This window comes from Mandrillus leucophaeus, unplaced genomic scaffold, assembly GCF_000951045.1.
Source record: "Mandrillus leucophaeus isolate KB7577 unplaced genomic scaffold, Mleu.le_1.0 Scaffold56, whole genome shotgun sequence".
NCBI lineage: Eukaryota > Metazoa > Chordata > Mammalia > Primates > Cercopithecidae > Mandrillus > Mandrillus leucophaeus.
The window spans coordinates 1,375,473-1,394,030 of NW_012106030.1; the positions used below are offsets into that span (position 1 = coordinate 1,375,473).

Genomic DNA, 18,558 nt, shown 5'->3' on the forward strand with positions numbered 1-18,558 from the left:
GGGGAGGCGGAGCTTGCAGTGAGCCGAGATCGCGCCACTGCACTCCAGCCTGGGCGACAGACCCGAAACTCTGTCTCAAAAAAAAAAAAAAAAAAGAAAGAAAGAAAGAAAGAGAAAGAAAAAGAAAAGAAAGAAATGCTAAGTAATATTTACTGAAAAAGATAATTGAGGTTAAATTGAAGGAGTAAATGTGATAAACAATACTAAACAAATCAATCAATGAGCAAGTATGGACTTCATAAAATAACACCAGCTAAATATAAGACAACGTGTAAATTAAAATATACAAAATTACTCATATATGGCATAAGAGATTTGCAGATTTAAAAATTTAGCTTCTTTTGTCTTGAAAAGTTAAAGATAACTAATACTTCACTTTAGGTTAAGTTTAGGATTTCTTATTCAAATTTTATGTATAGCTATTAAGAAAATACAAACAAAATCTTTATTTTCAAAACCATTAGAAAAGGGAAAAAAATGAAGACAAACAAGCTTTAATACATTTAATAGATACCCGTAGAGAAGAAAAAAAGCCAAGAAAAATGGAATAAATAACAGCATAAAAGTAGGAAATAGAAACAAATTGAAATAAATGTAGATAGACACAAACCAACAGCTGAAAAACAGGGATTCTCAGATTGGATTTAAAAAGTTAAACCTAGCCATAGACAAATTCGGCACTGTTGATACCCCTCATTTCACCTGAGCTCCGCTGCAGCTGCTACCTGTACCCTGACAGCTCCCCAAGTGTCCAGGACCTGTGTCTCTAATACCTCTGTGCAGCATCTGTATGCTAAAAACTGCAAAACACTGATGAAAGAAATTAAACATGTCCATATAAAATGAAGAAATAGATCATGTTCACATAGTTAATAACTTGATATTATTAACATGAAAATTTTTCTCAAATTGATGTATAGATTTAATATGAACCCAATCAAAATCCCAAAGGGAAAATTTTGAAAAAGAACAAAGTTGGAGGATGCATACTATGTGACTTTACAATCTACCATAAAGGTGTAGTTATCAAGACTAAACTTATAGTATCAGAATAAACCCACACAAATATGCCCAACTGATTTTTATAAAGATACAAAGGCAACTTGTTGAAAGAATAGGCTTTTCAACAAATGTTACTAGAATAATTAGACACTTGTATTCAAAAAGCTACTCAACCTGTACTCACACCTATTACTGTAATTAAATTAGAATAGATCATAGGTATAAAAGCAAAAAAATGTAAAACTGTTAAAACTTTTTAAATAAATCCAAAAAAAAAAAAAAAAACCTTTTGACCTTGGGTTAGGCAAAGAATTCTTAGCCACAATACCATAAGCACAACCAATAAAAGACAGAAAAAAAAGATCATTTGGACTTGCTCATAATTAAAATTGTTTGCTCTGTGAAATACATAGGAGAATGAAAGGCAAACTACCAACTGAGAAAAAATATTTGCAAATCACATGTCTGACAAAAGACTTGTATCCAGAATATATAAAAAACTATTAAAACTCAACAATAAGGAAACAAACCAATAAAAGAATGGACAAAAATCTGAATGGACACATTATCAAAAAAGTTACAGATGGCAAACACCTGAAGCACAATGAGAAACTGCTACACACTTATTACAATGGCTAATGTTAAAAATTCATAAATAAGTAACTGACCATGCCAAGTGCTGGCGAGAATACAGAGCAACCGAAACTCTCATAGAGTGCCTACGGGAATGCAAAATTGTACAGTCACCATAAAAAGCTGTTTGATAGTTTCTTATAAAATAAAACACACTTACTATACAGCTGAACAATTCTACTCCATTTGCCCAGTTAGAAACAGACTATTGTAGGTATATGAGCTTAGGATATGACAGAGCTGCCCTTACAAATCACTGGGGAAAGATGAGCTATTCAATTAAATGGTGATAAAATAATTACTGACGTATGGTAAGAGATGCAACTAGATCCTCACCTTGCATTGCAGACATGCATATGCACACATGCAAACATATACACACAGACAAATGGATTAAGACCTAAATGTGAAGAGTAAACTCTGAAATTTTGGAATAAAATATAAAGAATAATGTACGATATTTGGGTCAAAGAGAATTTTTTTTTTAGGTTTTGCTTTTTATTTTTACCAGGGGCTCACTCTGTCACCCAGGCTGGAGTGCAGAGGTATGACCTCGGCTCACTGCAGGAGATTCTCCAGCCTCAGCCTCCCAAGTAGCTGGGACTACAGGCATGTGCCACCATGCCTGGCTAATTTTTGTATTTTTTGTAGAGACACAGTTTTGTCATGTTCCCCAGGCTGGTCTCAAACTCCTGAGCTCAAAGCAATCCACCCGCCTCGGCCTCCCAAAGTACTGGGATTACAGGTGTGAGCCATCGCATCTGAGACGAGGATTTTTATATAAACACCATACCACAATAAGATAAAAGAAAAGATGCTCAATCTGACTATTGCAACTAAAAAATTTCAATGTGAAAAGCATTCCTTAATTAAGGAGAAACAAACAAAAATGATCACAGATTGGGAGATTTTGTAGCACTATTTTGTAGAAGTCTGTTCTGTATTATACAAATACAAATGACTAATACTATCCAGGACGTAGGAAGAAATCTTAAAAAAAAAAGAAAAAAAAAAAAAGAAACAAAAATTTCAGTCAAACAGTGAGCAAAGGATATAAATTAAAATGTTCTAAAAGCTTGAATAGCTGTTAATTTATAAAATACACTGATATTTTTATTTAGTCCTTCAGGGAAAAAATTCATGAAAAAATCTGTGGTTTATTAATACAATGGACTACTACATAGCAGTTTAAATAAACGAACATATATCTACACAAACCTTAAAGCATTTTGTTGAGTGAAAAAAATAAGTTGCAAAAGGACACTTTCAGGGGAACATAAAAAATAAACATTTTTAAATCATACTGTAAGTTTTCATGCATTTATAGTTTCAAAAACATTTCAAAATGCCTGGGAAAAGTTCACATCAATTTCTCAAAAGTGTGTTCCTCTGAGGGTGAAAATGTAGATATAGCCATAGAGTGCTGTTTGTATAAAAATCTGTGTGTGTCTGTATGTGTGTCTGTGTGTGTGTGTCTGTGTGTGTGTGTGTTGTGAAAACGAAGAGACAGAGAGAGAAAAAGAGAGTTGAACTAAACATGGCAAATGTTAACAATTATTTATACTTGGTGTTGCATACATTTTCTGTGTGTTTGAATTTTTTATAACTTTTAAACAATTTATTTAGAGAATCACAGCATTTCATACATGTTTTAAACAACGTCAAAATTATTAGAGCACTCATTTATCCTCCCAAATAGCTCCATAAAAGGGCAACATTCTTATGTGTTTCTGAAAAATAATCGTTATTCCTGTTTCACATGTCACTCTTGTTTAAAGACTGAAGTAAGCCTGGCACAGTGGTGAGTGACTATAGTACCACCTACCCGGAAGGCTGAGGCAGGGGGATCCTGCAACCCAGGAATTCAAGACCAGTCTGAGCAACAGAGGAAGATTTTGTCTCAAAAAAAAGAAAAAAAAAATAGATTGGAGTAAAACATTGAGCTTTAATATCATTAAGAATTAAATTCATATCATTAAGAATTTCCAGCCAGGCATGGGTGGTTATGCCTGTAGTCTCAGCAATTTGAGAGGCCAAGGTTGGAAGATTACTTGAGGCCAGGAGTTCAAGGCCAGCCTGGGAAAGAGGAAGACCCTCTTTCAAAAATAATAATAATAATTTCCCAGGAAGAAAAGGGGTATAGTTTCAGACTAAAGCTATATCACTTATGACCTGTCTCTTCAATGTTCTTATCTCTATTTAATTATTGGCATTGTATATTTTTTCAGCAAATATTAGAGTAACATTCTAAGAACATTTCTTCCTTTTGCCTGAGGGGGCAGAGCCTTAGGTAAAGCAATGAGATTAGGACTGGAAACTAAGGAAAGTCAAGATTTTAATTGTATGCCCCAGTCTAGTTGTCCCCACTGATGCCCACAATTTACAAGAAGTTGTCAAAGCTGCACCCAGAAAATGATATTCAGAAAAGTCTTCATGTTTCCTCCACTTCTTGCAGGATGTCATGAATTATTTAATTTTCTAGAATTCCTTAAGCTTCTTTTTGCAAAAAAAGTTTTCCCTCTACTTTGACAGTCACATCACTTTTTCCTCTTCCGGTGTCTTCATGAAACTCTTGATGTGAAAACCTTGCCTTCCTAGACAACTGCTATTTGAAATGAAAAGCTGCATGGGTCTTGTCAGCCTCCATCTTACACTATTTAATTTTCACTCTGGAGTTCACAAAATGGCCATTTCTATAATGCATTTCATGTTTCCGGATAGAGAAGATTGCTAGCACAGTAAATATCCATCTAAGCCTCTTTCTCATCAACAAAACATGTCGTTTGTAGTACTCACACATCAACAGAACTTCCTCAAGCCTGCCACTATTGCTTTTTCATAATTATATTTTATAATCCTCCTTTACACACGAGAGCTCAATTCACTTCCTCCTACAATGCATTAGCATCCTCTTCAAATCCATTAGTGGTATCACAAGCTCCACAGCATCATTCCCTCTTCAAAATATTTTATTATTAAGTTACTGTACTGCGAGCTGGGAGTCTATGAATATTTAAGCAAGGCATCGTATGTTTATGTACACTCTGCCAAGCCAAAAAAAAAAAAAGCCTATTCACCCTAATATTTTGGCAGTGGATTAAAAGCTGCTATGTACCTTAAGAAAAATGTTTGCTGAAGTTGCAAATGATTGTTAAAAATAAGTAAATAGTTTATTTTTAGAAATTCTTTATGATTTAATCCTTACCTGTTCTTCATTCTGCAAACGAAGTCTCAGTGCTAGCAGCAGGGATAGGAACAGGCGAACTGACTCTAGTATTCCAAGAAACGTGGACAGTCCTTAGCACTGAAAACTCATTTCAGTTTTGCTGGCTCTGCTTCACTTTTTAGCATTTGAAGCTCATCAGCTCTACGTATTGTTGGTTATGGTAAAATAACCAACATTATTGTTTATAATTTTCTAAGCTATACTACTCTCTTGAGTTAATTTGGTACATGGATAGCCACTAATATCCATTAACTTCATCCGGAATAATTATATGATTTGATGCACTGCATAGTTGAGATGCAAAGATACAAAAAGGACAAAGAGACTGCAGAAGTAATACTAATGTCCATCAATAGATGAGCAAAAATGAATAAACAAATATGGCATAGCCATACCCTGGAATATTTTTTGGCAATAAAGATAAACGAAGCACTGATACATGCTACAACATGGATGGAACTTGAAAACATTATGCTAAGGAAAAGAAGCCAGTCACATACACAGACACAAACACACACACACACACACACACACACACACAGAACATGAAATATATGATGAATTCATAGGAAATATCCAGATTAGGAAAATCTATTAGTGGTTATTTAGAACTATGGGTCTCAGAGTGGGGGATAAGAGACAAGGGGGTGATAGCTAAAGGGTAGACGGTTTCTCTTTGCAATGATGGAAACATTATAAAATTGACTGTGGGGATGGATACACATATCTGTAACTACACTAAAAACCATAGAATTGTCCAGTTTACATGAGCAAATTGTATCATGCATGAATTATATCCCAATACATTTTTTTTCAGAAAATGAATTTAGTAATCAACTTCATTTTCTGAACAAAAAAGCCATGAATTAATTCATTAGTTACACCATCTTGGACCCTTGCCATCAGGTTCTCAAGGTGTGTGTGGAAAGGAAGGTGGGATAGGAAGAGTATTGATGTATGAGATGGCAAGGAAGGGATGACCTAGAGCAGAATCACCGAGCAGTTTATCAAACTACATGCATCTCTTTTTCCTACAGATAGAGTGCGGTTCCCCACCCCTATGTCAGGAACTACTGCTCCATGAGGAAGCTATTGAAGGTGATGGGTCATCTGTCTAAAAAAGAGTGATGGAAAATGCCTGTTTGACTGATGGTATCTATAAGGTGCTAACAACAATAAATAAATGCAGTGATCAACATTAGAAATGTATTAAAGGAAACGTCGCTACCATGCTATCATTTAACAAAGATAACTGGCAACCTCTTTCTCTTTAGCAATGTTTGACCTTATTCCATGCAGGTTAATGTGCACAATAAGGTGGCGGGGGGATGGGAGGCATTTTTTTAAGCCAAATCAAGCTGGCAATACTTAGGTCAGCCAGATCCTCAGTAAAAGTTTCTGAAGGAAACATGATGTGGAGAGATGAAATCATTGTGTAAAATAAATAAACGCTAACTTTACGAAGCCCTGAGTATTAGGTTTCCTTCCCTGTTTGATTTTTTTTCTTTTAATGCTGAGAGTCTTCCTGAAACCATCCTCCCTTTATTCTTTTGACAATGTGTCAGCTACTGCTGCTTCTTTTCAAATGATACCTAACTCTTGCATAGTATTTATTATGTGCCAATCACTGTTCTAAGGGTCTTATTTACCCCATGTAATCCTCTCAACAACTCTGCGATATGGTACTATTAACCCTATCTTTAACCTTGAGGAAATTCAAGGGCAGAAGTTTAAGTAACCTTTCACTTATACTCTTTCTGCTCCATCTTGAAGTGGCTTCTGACTCCTTCATGGAACACGGGCCGGGGAAATAGAAGTTTTCATTCAACTGATAATTGTTGTGGGTTGGCATCCCACACTGAAAGTCAGGAGGGTGGTGAGAAGTATCCTCTCTCAGGGTTCCTTTTGTGGGTTCTTGGAGACTCCCATCACTGGGAGAACTTTCACCTGCCGTTCCCTTGAGGCAGGCAATGCAATGATCCTTGGTTACTACTGCGTCTGCTCCTGCACTCAAGGAATTAGAGAGATTGGATCTATTTGGTGAAGTCTGTTTCCTTCTTCAAAGATGATTTGACCTTAGAATCTGAGATCATCTCAAGCTGATGTTCTTTCTCTTACTTGTCTCACATTTATTGCACAGGAAACATTCACTTGTCTCAGCCGCACCTGCTAATCCAGGCTTTATAACACTGCAGTCACTTCTTGCTCAGCTTTTCCAATGAAGTCAGCCAGTGGATCCCATGCCTGTTACATGTCTTAGGCAGGAGTTGGACTGTCTCCTGGGTCTTCTCACTTTGAGGAACATGCATCAACCCTCAGGATTATCTCAATGAGTCCTTTCTTAATAAGTTGAGGAACTGAACTCAATTAATATCTTTTATTGTGATGAGGTGGGAAAGAAGAACTCACAGAACCCATGCAGGTCTCCCTAAAAATTCTCTCTCTCCCTACATGATCCCCTTTCTGGACCCTTTTAAATCCTTTATTTTTAGGGAGGGAGTTAAAAGTTTTCTACATGGTTTTTGCCACCTACTTGTAAAATCTTAGTTTAGCACCACTTCATTTTGGAGACATAAAATGGTGTCTGAAACATCTATTTTATGTATATGTTCATATATAATATAAAGATATGTTCATGTTTATTTCTGTTTCCTCTATAGAACTATTTGTTCACTGATGGCATGAACCAGGTCTATTGTATTCACCATACTAGGTGAATACCTACATAATAGGCGTTCATACAATATTTGTGCAGTGAATGAATGCATAGACACGTATTTTGTACTTATTCATACAAATATAGAGAGATAGCTCAGAAAGACACATCACCCAGCTATAACCATGAAGCCATATGGTCCCAAAAGCAATTATCATTGTTTCTACCAAAAAAATGTTTTTTGCATTTTTGAGCCTTTCCTGTAAATCCATCAGTTAAGTAACAAACGTTATTTTCAGAGTTCTACACAGTTCTGCCAAAATGTCAATCACGCCGTGACACAAACAGGCACTTTTTAAAATAAAGCAATTTACAATACAATTGTGTACTAAGTGCCATGAATTCTCAGCTGTACAAAAATATCTGGCCTCTCTGCTAATGAAATGAAGGAAAATGTAATTGACAGTTATCTTATGAGATTTCATTGTAATGCACATGATGTTATAATAAATCTGGTTACTGGAAATTCTGTGGTACACTGTTTAAAGGATATTAATTGATTGCCTTGGAGTCAGCTTATTTTGAAATTCCTGTTGGCGAGCTTTGATATGACTGTGCTATACATATGAAGTAGGTTATAACAGGTCTTTTCTAAGCCCAGTGCATATGATCAGTGAAATAGGAGTTTTATAAAAACCTCTGTTACCATCTATGGCCAACTTATAACAGATGTGGCAATAAAAATTCCAATGTGAAACTAGTAAAAAGATTCTCCATATTAGCCTTTCCATGGTACCTTTTCTGGATTAGTAATTCTAGATCAAATAAAGGAAAACTAACTCTCTGCAAAACAAAACCACCCAAAAATTTAAAAAATGAAATAAAATAATTTTTAATATGAAATAATCTGACAATTGTGTCACGAGTGAGAATGTGTTTAACTTTTAAAATGTAGGGGCTTTGGGCTGGGTATGGTGTCTCACGCCTGTAATCCCAGTACTTTGGGAGGCCGAGGCGGGCGGATCACAAGGTCAGGAGATCGAGACCATCCTGGCTAATACGGTGAAACCCCGTCTCTACTAAAAATACAAAAAAATAGCCGGGCATGGTGGCAGGCGCCTGTGGTCCCAGCTACTCAGGAAGCTGAGGCAGGAGAAACACTTAAACCTGGGGGGAAGAGGTTGCAGTGAGCCGAGATCACATCACTGCACTCTAGCCTGGGCAACAGAGCGAGACTCTGTCTCAAGAAAAAAGACAAGACAAGACAGACAGGAAGGAAGGAAGGAAGGAAGGAAGGAAGGGAAGGAAGATGTAGGGGCTTTGTTGGTTTAATTTTAAGAAAACAAATGGGAGGGTATTGTTTTTTCCACTGTTGGTGTTTTTACAGCAACACCCTAACAAGATTCATTAACATAAAAGTTGAGTGGAGGTTTATAGCATGCTTCAGAGAAAATCTTCAAAATTTGTGAACATCAAGTTAGGAAAGTAAGTTGTGATCATTGTCATCTAAAGTACACAGAATACCTATACTTAAAGTTAAAATTTCATTTTTTACTTACAAACATATAAACTTAATTTGAGTAACATATAGAAAAATATGTAGATGTTTTAATAAACTTATTTTTATTCTTCCAGTCATTCTTTGATAGTGTGTAGACATAATTTGGGTTCTGAAACCAGGCATTGGCAGATGCACAGAGCAGGGGCTGAAAAGAAACAAGGAAGGAGCATCCAGATGTAACATGATGGGGAGAAGCAACCCGGCAGAGCCTACCAGAGGTCCAGAGGTCATTACAAAAGGATGGAATGCTCGAAAGGTCTTCCAGGTTCCATCCTTGCTGCTCACCTTCCTCACTTGGTATCCTTTCCTGGTTAAATGCATCCACTCCCTGGAGTACCAGAGACTAAGAGTGGCCTCCAAATATTCACTGTTCTCCCATATTTTGTTTGTACACCAGTCTGTAATTTTTAATTAAAATTAGGTAAAACATTAAAATTGTAATTAAAACTAGCTAAAAGATATTGCACTTTTCAAGTGTATGACTGAGCTTAATAATGTTTAACCATGGCTTTATTAAGTGAATACGTGGGTCTTCAACATTAAATTCAACTTACTTCACATTAACGTTTGCAAATACATTATCATCCATTCTTACATATTTCACATCAACTAACTTGAAGTGCAGAAGGCTTGCACTCAAATGACTCTTCTGAGGTGACAAAAAAACCCAAGACTTGAGGCCAAGTCTCTAACCAACAATGACTATATCAACACTGGTGAACTCATAAGAAGGAACTTCAAGGTTGGGAGGTGCACGCCCCTTCCTAATCATGCGAAAGGCATCATAGTGTGACCCATGGCAAGGGCCGTAATAACTACCAGAATGTCCTGCAAATGCAGTGAGTACATAACCAAGGCGAATGCAAACACTTATCAGGATAACCTACTTTAAGTTATGGGATACATGTGCAGAACGTGTAGGTTTGTTACATAGGTACGCATGTCCCATGGTGGTTTGCTGCACCCATCAACCCGTCATCTACATTAGGTATTTCACCTAATGCTATCCCTCCCTTAGACCCCCACCCCCTGACAGGCCCCAGTGTGCAACGTTCCCCTCCCTGTGTCCATGTGTTCTCATTGTTCAACTCCCACTTGCTGGAGTTGTTTGGTTTTGTGTTCTTGTGTTAATGATGGTTTCCAGCTTCATTCATGTCCCTGCAAAGAACATGAACTCATCCTTTTTTATGGCTGCATAGTATTCCATGGTGTATATGTGCCACATTTTCTTTATCCAGTCTATCATTGATGGTGATAAACTGGATAAAGAAAGTGGGGTTTCTTTACTTGTTCTAAATCATGCTGTGGATCCTGCAAATGGGGCCTTCCAACTGCAGCTTCCTAGTCAGTTTCCTTCTTGGTTCTGTGGCCCACAAACAGGGTTTGCCTTTTCCTTTGAAAGGCATATTCTTGCCTTCTGGAATATCGGATAACTTGGATTTGATTTCGACATGACCAACACATCAGCAGAAGCCCTCGTGCTGGGAACAAACTGGGGAAAGATATTGTTGGCACCATATGCAACAGTAGCTGTTGCAGTTAACAAATAAGAGAAGCCTTTTCTAGCCTTGCTGCTCTTTTTTGAAGACTTCGTACTACCTAAAACTTCATTGTAATGCTACCCAGAAAAGGCAAGCACTTTGATGTCCATAAGGGAACAACGAACAGAAGCAGGGACATTGAGGCCCACGTCCTGGCCACTCAGCGGCTCCCAGCACAGGAAGGGCCGCTTCATGTCCAGCACAGGCAGCTCTGGAGCAGCAAGCACCACGGCCCACACCAGGGGTCGCAGTGCACCTGCCACTTCATGGCACGTGGCCAACAGAATGGGCGCTAATCTACATTTATAACAGAACTCCAAGTAGCTGGGCATATATCCATCCAGTTAAATTACTACATTACCCAGAATCCCATGACTTGACTATGTTCTAGTCAATGAGAAATAAACAGAAGTGTGGTACTCCCAAGGAGTTTCTTTTGAAAGGAAGATCACAGCCTTCTTTTCTTCTCCAAATTGCAACCCATAACAACATGCAAAGATATGAATGTTAGAACTCTGGTAGCAGCTTTTGACCTAGGTAGCTGAGAAGTGAGCTGGAAAGAGACAAAACTGTCATAGAGTTATGATTCTCTCTCTGAATTATATATCTCCAAAATTATTTTAGGTGAGATAGAAATGCATTTTTATCTTCATTAAGTCACCGTCACGTGCAGTACATGTAGTAAAATGGACACCTAACTCATAAGTGTGGCTTTAGGACACAACTCCAAAATCAATGCTCCAAACCCTGCTTTCTTCCCAAAGATTATGACCTAGATATCCAGTCATCTTCTGGATAACTTTATCTGAATATATCAACACTCCCCCAACACACACACACACACACACACACACAGAACTTAGCAAGAATAAAACACAACTCATATTGCCTCCAAAATATGCTCTTTATGCTATTATTTCCTAGCTCAATTTGAAGGAAGATTCAACCATTTATTTGCTGAGTGACATCAGGGGAATCTTTTTGCTTCCCATTCCTTCATCATCTGCCAGTAACCAGCATTCCTCCTGCAAGATGTCTGGGATCTTCCTACCAGCAGCTATCATGTATTGCTCTCCCTCCCATTGTCACCATTCTGGTTTTGACCCTTACCAAGCCTTGCCTGAATTGTAGTAACAGCCTCTTAACTGGTGTGCCTGCCTCTAGTTTCAACTCTACTAACAGCCTCCTACAATCCTATATGAAAATCTAATAGCATCATTTTCTGGCTTAAAATCTTTTCATGGCTCTCATTAAGGATGGAAAAAAGCCAAGTTCCTTGGCATGGTATTCAGGGCCCTTCAGGATCTAGCCAACACTGAGTCCCCTAAAGCAAATCCTAATATACCTCTCTTTACTCTCTTCTCCCATTGCCCACTAAAGCAATACTCACTCTCTGGAAAGCCAGGCTTTTCTAGTCCCCAGCACCTTTGTCATAGTGTTCCTGTCATCTGGAATGACTTTTCCCTTACTTACGTGTCCAGATAATTCACCTAAATATCCAGCTCAGGTGACAACATTGCTGTGAAGCTGTCACTGATGTCTGCCCAATAAAATTCATACGTACCTTTAAACTTGTACCTTGAAAGTTGCATGGCAATTGTTTATTTGCACACTTGACTCCCATGATAAACTGTGAAGTTGTTAAATCGAGGATTATGTCTATTCATCTTGTCAATCCCACCTGAAAAATAATAGGTATTTATCACAATGGTAATAATAATAATAGCTAACTCTAATTGAGAATATCCTATACACTGACACCTTTGTAAGTACTCTATTTGTATCTCAATTAATTACCAATGAGGAAGCACTATTACTATTTTACATGTAAAAGGAAACAAAGGCACAAACACATAAAGTAACACACAGCTAGAGAGTCAGGCTTTGGACCTAGGAAGCCAGCTTCGTATCTGTGCATTTAACCTTGGAATGGCTACAGTAAGATGCTCCCAAGTAAGCATCCTTGTTTTCTTCTCATCTTTCTCAAATTGTCCAAGACCTTATGAGGTTCAAAAACAGATGCTAAATCTATAAGTAGAGAGTGGAGTTCAAAAGAAATGTATTCATATTTGCTAGAAAAAAAAAATGGATTGCCCAACATAGAGATTTCCAAACACAGAAGATGATCAGAACTCCCTAGGGAACTTTGTGAAATACACATTCCCTGCCGGGCATGGTGGCTCAGGCCTGTAATCCTAGCACTTTGGGAGGCCAAGGCGGGTGGATCACGAGGTCAGAAGATAGAGACCATCCTGGCTAACACGGTGAAACCCCGTCTCCACTAAAAATACAAAAAATTAGCCGGGCGAGGTGGCGGGCGCCTGTAGTCCCAGCTACTCGGGAGGCTGAGGCAGGAGAATGGCGTGAACCCGGGAGGCGGAGCTGGCAGTGAGCTGAGATCCGGCCACTGCACTCCAGCCTGGGCGACAGAGCGAGACTCCGTCTCAAACAAAACAAAACAAAACAAAACACATTCCCGGTCCCAACCAAGATCTAGTAAATCGGCATCCCAAAAGTTAAAGGGAAATTTCTTTAAAGTAAATACAAAATTTCTGGGATTTTTAAGCAATATGTTGCTATTTAGACTCAAGTCCAGAAATATATTTACATACTATGTCTACAAAATTCCCCAAACATGTAAGTCTAATTTATTAAAATGTGAAATTAGCGACCCTGGCTTTGCTCATTCTCAGTGAACCCATGCTGGCTCCTCGTGACCATTCCTCGGCAAACTGTTCCTTTCATAACCTACTAAAGAGGGCTGCAGGGTTATCACTGTGCAGTTTTGCAGCTTTAAAACATATATTTTGTCTCCTTTATGATGATTGAGGCAACATTTTTCATTCAACAGTATTTCGTTTCTCCATAAATTCTCAAAATATTTCTGGCAGTAATTCTACAAGTTACTTCTGTATCTTAGGGTGTGATGGATCTAAATCCAGTGTGTGCAACTCATTTCAAAGAACTGGGCATTGTCTTCCTCTTAGCTATGTTTGTCCTATGCTTTCAAAATGATAGAGAATTTAATAATGTTATTCTTTCAAATATTATTTTATGTTTATATGATTTCATATTAATTTAAAACATGTTTTTTAGTGTTAACTGTTTTATTCATATTTTATTTTACATTTCTTCATGTAAATTTACTGCAGAATGAGCAATTCAGACAAAAGCACTATGAAGAGGGAAGGAGTGTATATATCACATAAGATGTGGAGTGATATAGGCCATAGCTTAAATGCTTGACTTCCTTTAGCCTGTATGATACAAGTTTAATTGAATTTTGTTAGTTTAAAAAAAAAAAAAACTGTTTCATGGACAAAGTGAGATTAGTGTCAGAATTAGAACACAGATCTTCTGATTCTTAAACTGAGACCCTTCTCACCTTATCACCTAAGTGGTTTTCAATGCAGTATGATGCACATACAACACCAGTTTGAGCATTTCTTGAGTTAGAATGATTGTATCCAACAATCAGGGTTCAAAGGCAGAAAATATCCTTTACAAATAAAGTGACTCTGGACAGGTCCCCCATCCTCCCTAAAACCCAGTTCCTCATCTTAAAGTTGTCCACATCTCATATTCTCACTATTTGTGTTGAATCAAATGAGTTAACACATATAGGGCTTTACACAGTGTCTGGGGATATTATTATTAGTCAGATGATATCCCTTAACATGAATAATAGAATGGCAATGACAGAAATAATTCTTGGCATAATTATCTGGTCTAAAACAATAGAACTTGTTCTATTTTCTGAAATCTTCCTTCTTATCTTTCTTAAATGTAATTGCTATATTTATTTCTTTTAAAATATGGAATGCTTTTTATGAATGTGAATGTCATTCCTGTGCAGGGACCATGCTAATCTTCTCTGTATCCAATTTTAGTATATGTGCTGCCAATGCCAACACTAATGGACATATTGAAATATATCTATTCTTATATCTCACAGAATTTTATGAAACAGCGTTAGTATTTGGCATTTTGAACTAATCAAAAGCAGGATGCTTAAGAATTTAACTCAAATTAACAGTAACATTGTCACTTTCACAGGGATGGTATAAAAAGTTATGATGTTACTAAAGACTCAGCTGGATTCCTGTCAGTGCTAATAATGCTTGAACTTCATCAGTTATTAGTGCAATTTAAAAATGCTTTCAACATTTCCTCACAAACCACACCTCCTCCTAAATAATTCCTCTTGATCATTCCAAAGCATGTCTTTAACTTGCTGACTTCATCAGCTCATCAGACTGAATAGGACAAATGAGGAGAGGAACTTTGACCCCTCTCCCAGTCACATATCATCAGAATGCAGAGCTTCTACGTTCTCCAAAGAGGAACAAGGGATTTACTTATAAGAAATAATTCCCAACTGGGCGTGGTAGCTCACGCCTGTAATCCCAGCACTTTGGGAGCCCGAGGTGGGTGGATCACCTGAGGTCAGGAGTTCGAGACCAGCCTGACAAACATAGAGAAACCCCGTCTCTACTAAAAATACAAAATTAGCCGGGCGTGGTGGCACATGCCTGTAATCCCAGCTACTCGGGAGGCTGAGCCAGGAGAATCGTTTGAACCCGGGAGGTAGAGGTTGCGGTGAGCCGAGATCACGCCATTGCACTCCAACCTGGGCAACAAGAGCAAAACTCTGTCTCAAAAAAAGAAAAAAGAAAAAAAGAAAAAAAGAATTCCCAAGCCCCTTGATATGAGACACGGTATTGGGTCTCCAATTATTACAGAGCAAATTAAACTTTATTTCATTTAATTTTTATTAAATCCATCACTTAATGTTTTAAAGTAAATAGAGTGGGTGCTTTATAATATGGTTGCATTGGGGAGACAGCAAATGAAGAGTGTCCCACACAAATATTGACGGAGCCATCACTTTTTTAAAAATTAAAAATCAGGACTTGAGACAGTGCAGTACTGAATGTTTGTAATTAACTGTGATAAAAGTCTAACAATCAGACATTTCTCTGTGGTAAATTTTACATCTCCCTTAAAAATTTCATACCTTGTCCATTGTGACAGATCAGAGGAAAAGTTTGAGGGTTTACATAATACGTTAAGTATGAAAGTTATCTAGCTTCAAGTAAAACTACTTTTTTATTCAAAAGAATTCAACAATAACCCTTCAAATATGATTGATCATTAAATCCATCAAAGACACAGTACAGGACAAAATTTTTATCACTACCTAGTAAAATCTGTCTAAAGAAATTCAAGTGAAAAGAAGGCATGATTAAAGTATTTCAATTCTCTTTGGGGGTATGTAAATGTAGGTCAGTATATTTCAGTGGTCAAAAAGAGGTTAACACCAGCTCTAGACTTATTCAAAAGGTCCATTTCAGGTTATAATAATTTTGATAGCATGGTAATAATTTCCGGACATCCCCCCCACCTCGCCATTTTCCCAAACCTTGAGAAAGCCTTCTGATTCTTCCCATATATGCCACTTTTACAAAGGAGCAGAGGCTTTGAAAGAAAAACATTTTTGGCTCTGTTAATGCTAGTGTATTCTTCCAGCCCAGTATTCAGTGTTCAGGACTGGACAGGCAATTACATGCAAATTTGTTGGGAGCTAGGAGGTTCATTTACTACATTCAACCCCATAGAGGAAGATCAATAGAAGTGCAAAACTTAATCCTAGATGAAAGCACCATGTTCAGGTAATGGTTATAGAGTTAAGGCCCTCAGAAGAATGTTAGGAATCAAAAGGGCATGCTAGAGAAAGGCATTATGCACAGTGCTTTTTTGAACCATATGGGAAAGACAACAGACAAAGTGAACCAAAGAGTTGGAACACAAGAAGGTAGACATGCAGTTCAACACAAATTGTTAGGGTTTTTCAAAAGATATGAATGAGGATTGGACCAATTAAAAATGGCTGCCTCGAAAACCTTTTGTTGGCTATTTAAAGAATAGTGGGGTACAAACAATTGCTCAAACGTAAACCATGCAAGCCATGCTTGCATTTAACTCTGAACTAAAAGGGGGACTCTTTACTGCTAGTTTTCCTGTCTCTTAGTTTTTGTGTCGGTTTTCCTGATGTCTCCCCCTGCCCGAGGCCACATACTTTGTTGACATTTAGTAAAAGTTATTGAGCAGTTCATAATAAATATCAAGAAGAATATATACATTAAGAATTATCGTCGATTTCATGGAAGACAGATAATGGAAAAGAACAGGGTGAGAACTAGTTTGTGTTGTAGAGGCTAGTGATTGTTCTGATTGGTTGTTAAGTAATTTGAATATCACCACAGAGTATGAATGGGTATGTAGCCTGCATTACCAGGGGAAGATAAAAGTCCTTAAAGCATATAATTAGTCTTCATCAATACCAACTATCAATGTCTTCAGAAAGAATTCTGGGGATACTTGACCTGGTGTCCAGTGGATTTTCAGAGGATCCTTGAGTTATTTCCAAAATTCTCATGCACCAACTAAAATTGCATGCAAATTTTTATGTACGTTTTGCCATTTATTGTTCCCATTTACTGAAGAAAGAAGTCTTTAAGAAGATTTAGAAATTTTTTGAAACAAACAAACAAAAAAAACAGAGTCTCTAAGGAATAAGAAAGTTGGCCAACAATTTCTCTGTAGATTAATCTAGGTCCCCTAAGAAGGAGATGTCAAAGACAAGATTAAACATGCAAGGACTTTATTAGAGAAAGTGGCCGTGAGAAGAAAATGGGGGAAGAATCGGAAAGACAAAAAGACCCATTAGACCAAGATGCAGTTCTGACCCTGAGAGAAGAGAGGAAATAAATCACCCCCAGGCCATCATGTGGTCTATGGAAGGTTATAGGAGAGTTCCTGAACCAAAGTTGGTCATCAGTGGAGTTTCATGTCTCACAAGAACAGGTATGCCTTGGTTATCCCTGCCATACTCAGAGAAATAGGTGGGAAGCGTGGCCTCAGCCCAGACATGGCAATGGATTTTAGAGCCTAGCAGCTAGGGCCCTTCATCAGTCTTGTTTGCTGTAGTCGAAAGTCTGCAAAGCACATTTCTTTTGACACCCCCTCCCCAAACCAACACACACAGTCTAAGTCATGTTATTGGTCAACTCTGGTCTCCACCCAGACCATACACTTGTTCAGGAAATCAGACTGAATTACATGCAGTTGGAACTAGTCACTTACTTTCCTCATGTTTCATTGTCTTGATCTATATGATAATTCCAATTTGAAACTTGTTTAGATATCTAATCCTTTAATACATTCTAGACATACTGCCAGGTTTTTATTCTTGCTTTTATTCAAAACTGAAAAATAAAAGATTTCTCTCTTTTTCCACCTAGTTATCTTTGAATTAGGCATTCACAAATAGAGTTCAGAGTTCATTATGGTAAGATACTATATTAGGTGCAGTGTAGAATATGATTAAACACAAGCTATTAACTGTATAATCCCAGATTGAGTTTTTTAAACTGAATGAGAGAGGCAGGCAGGAAAGAGCATGATCAATAGATAAAATTCCATAAGAAAACCTCAGCAGTCACAACCTAGAAACATAATGTATATGCCTCAACATGATTACTTTAGTGAATTACAATATCATTTCAGAAAACTGCTCTCACAGTACTTTGATAATGATACATATAAGTGATGCATTAAAGAAAAAAGTATTCTGGCTAGAAGGCCTTAGTTTAGTGACATTGACCCAATTCTGTTTTTGAAGTTTACAGTAGCATGTTTAATCTATGTTACTTAATGGAACCTAATCAAAGACAGTTATTTCCATGAGAAAATTGTCTAAAATCTTGTCTTAATTCTCTGTATTGAAACTTAAAGAAGGGAGAGAAAGCAACTTCAAGAACAACAAAAATGTAATTTAAAAACAAATAACAAACTAGAAAAGTATTTACAGTACACATTGCAAATCCTTAATTTATGAAACACTTTAACAAATCAATAATAAAATTATAAACATTCA

General features: G+C 37.3%; 1 pseudogene; it reads right to left on the reverse strand.

Annotated features, from left to right (window-relative positions):
• Positions 1 to 9,766: 9,766 nt before the first annotated feature.
• LOC105552508 overlaps positions 9,767 to 18,558 on the reverse strand; it is a 33,139-nt pseudogene continuing 24,347 nt past the window's right edge.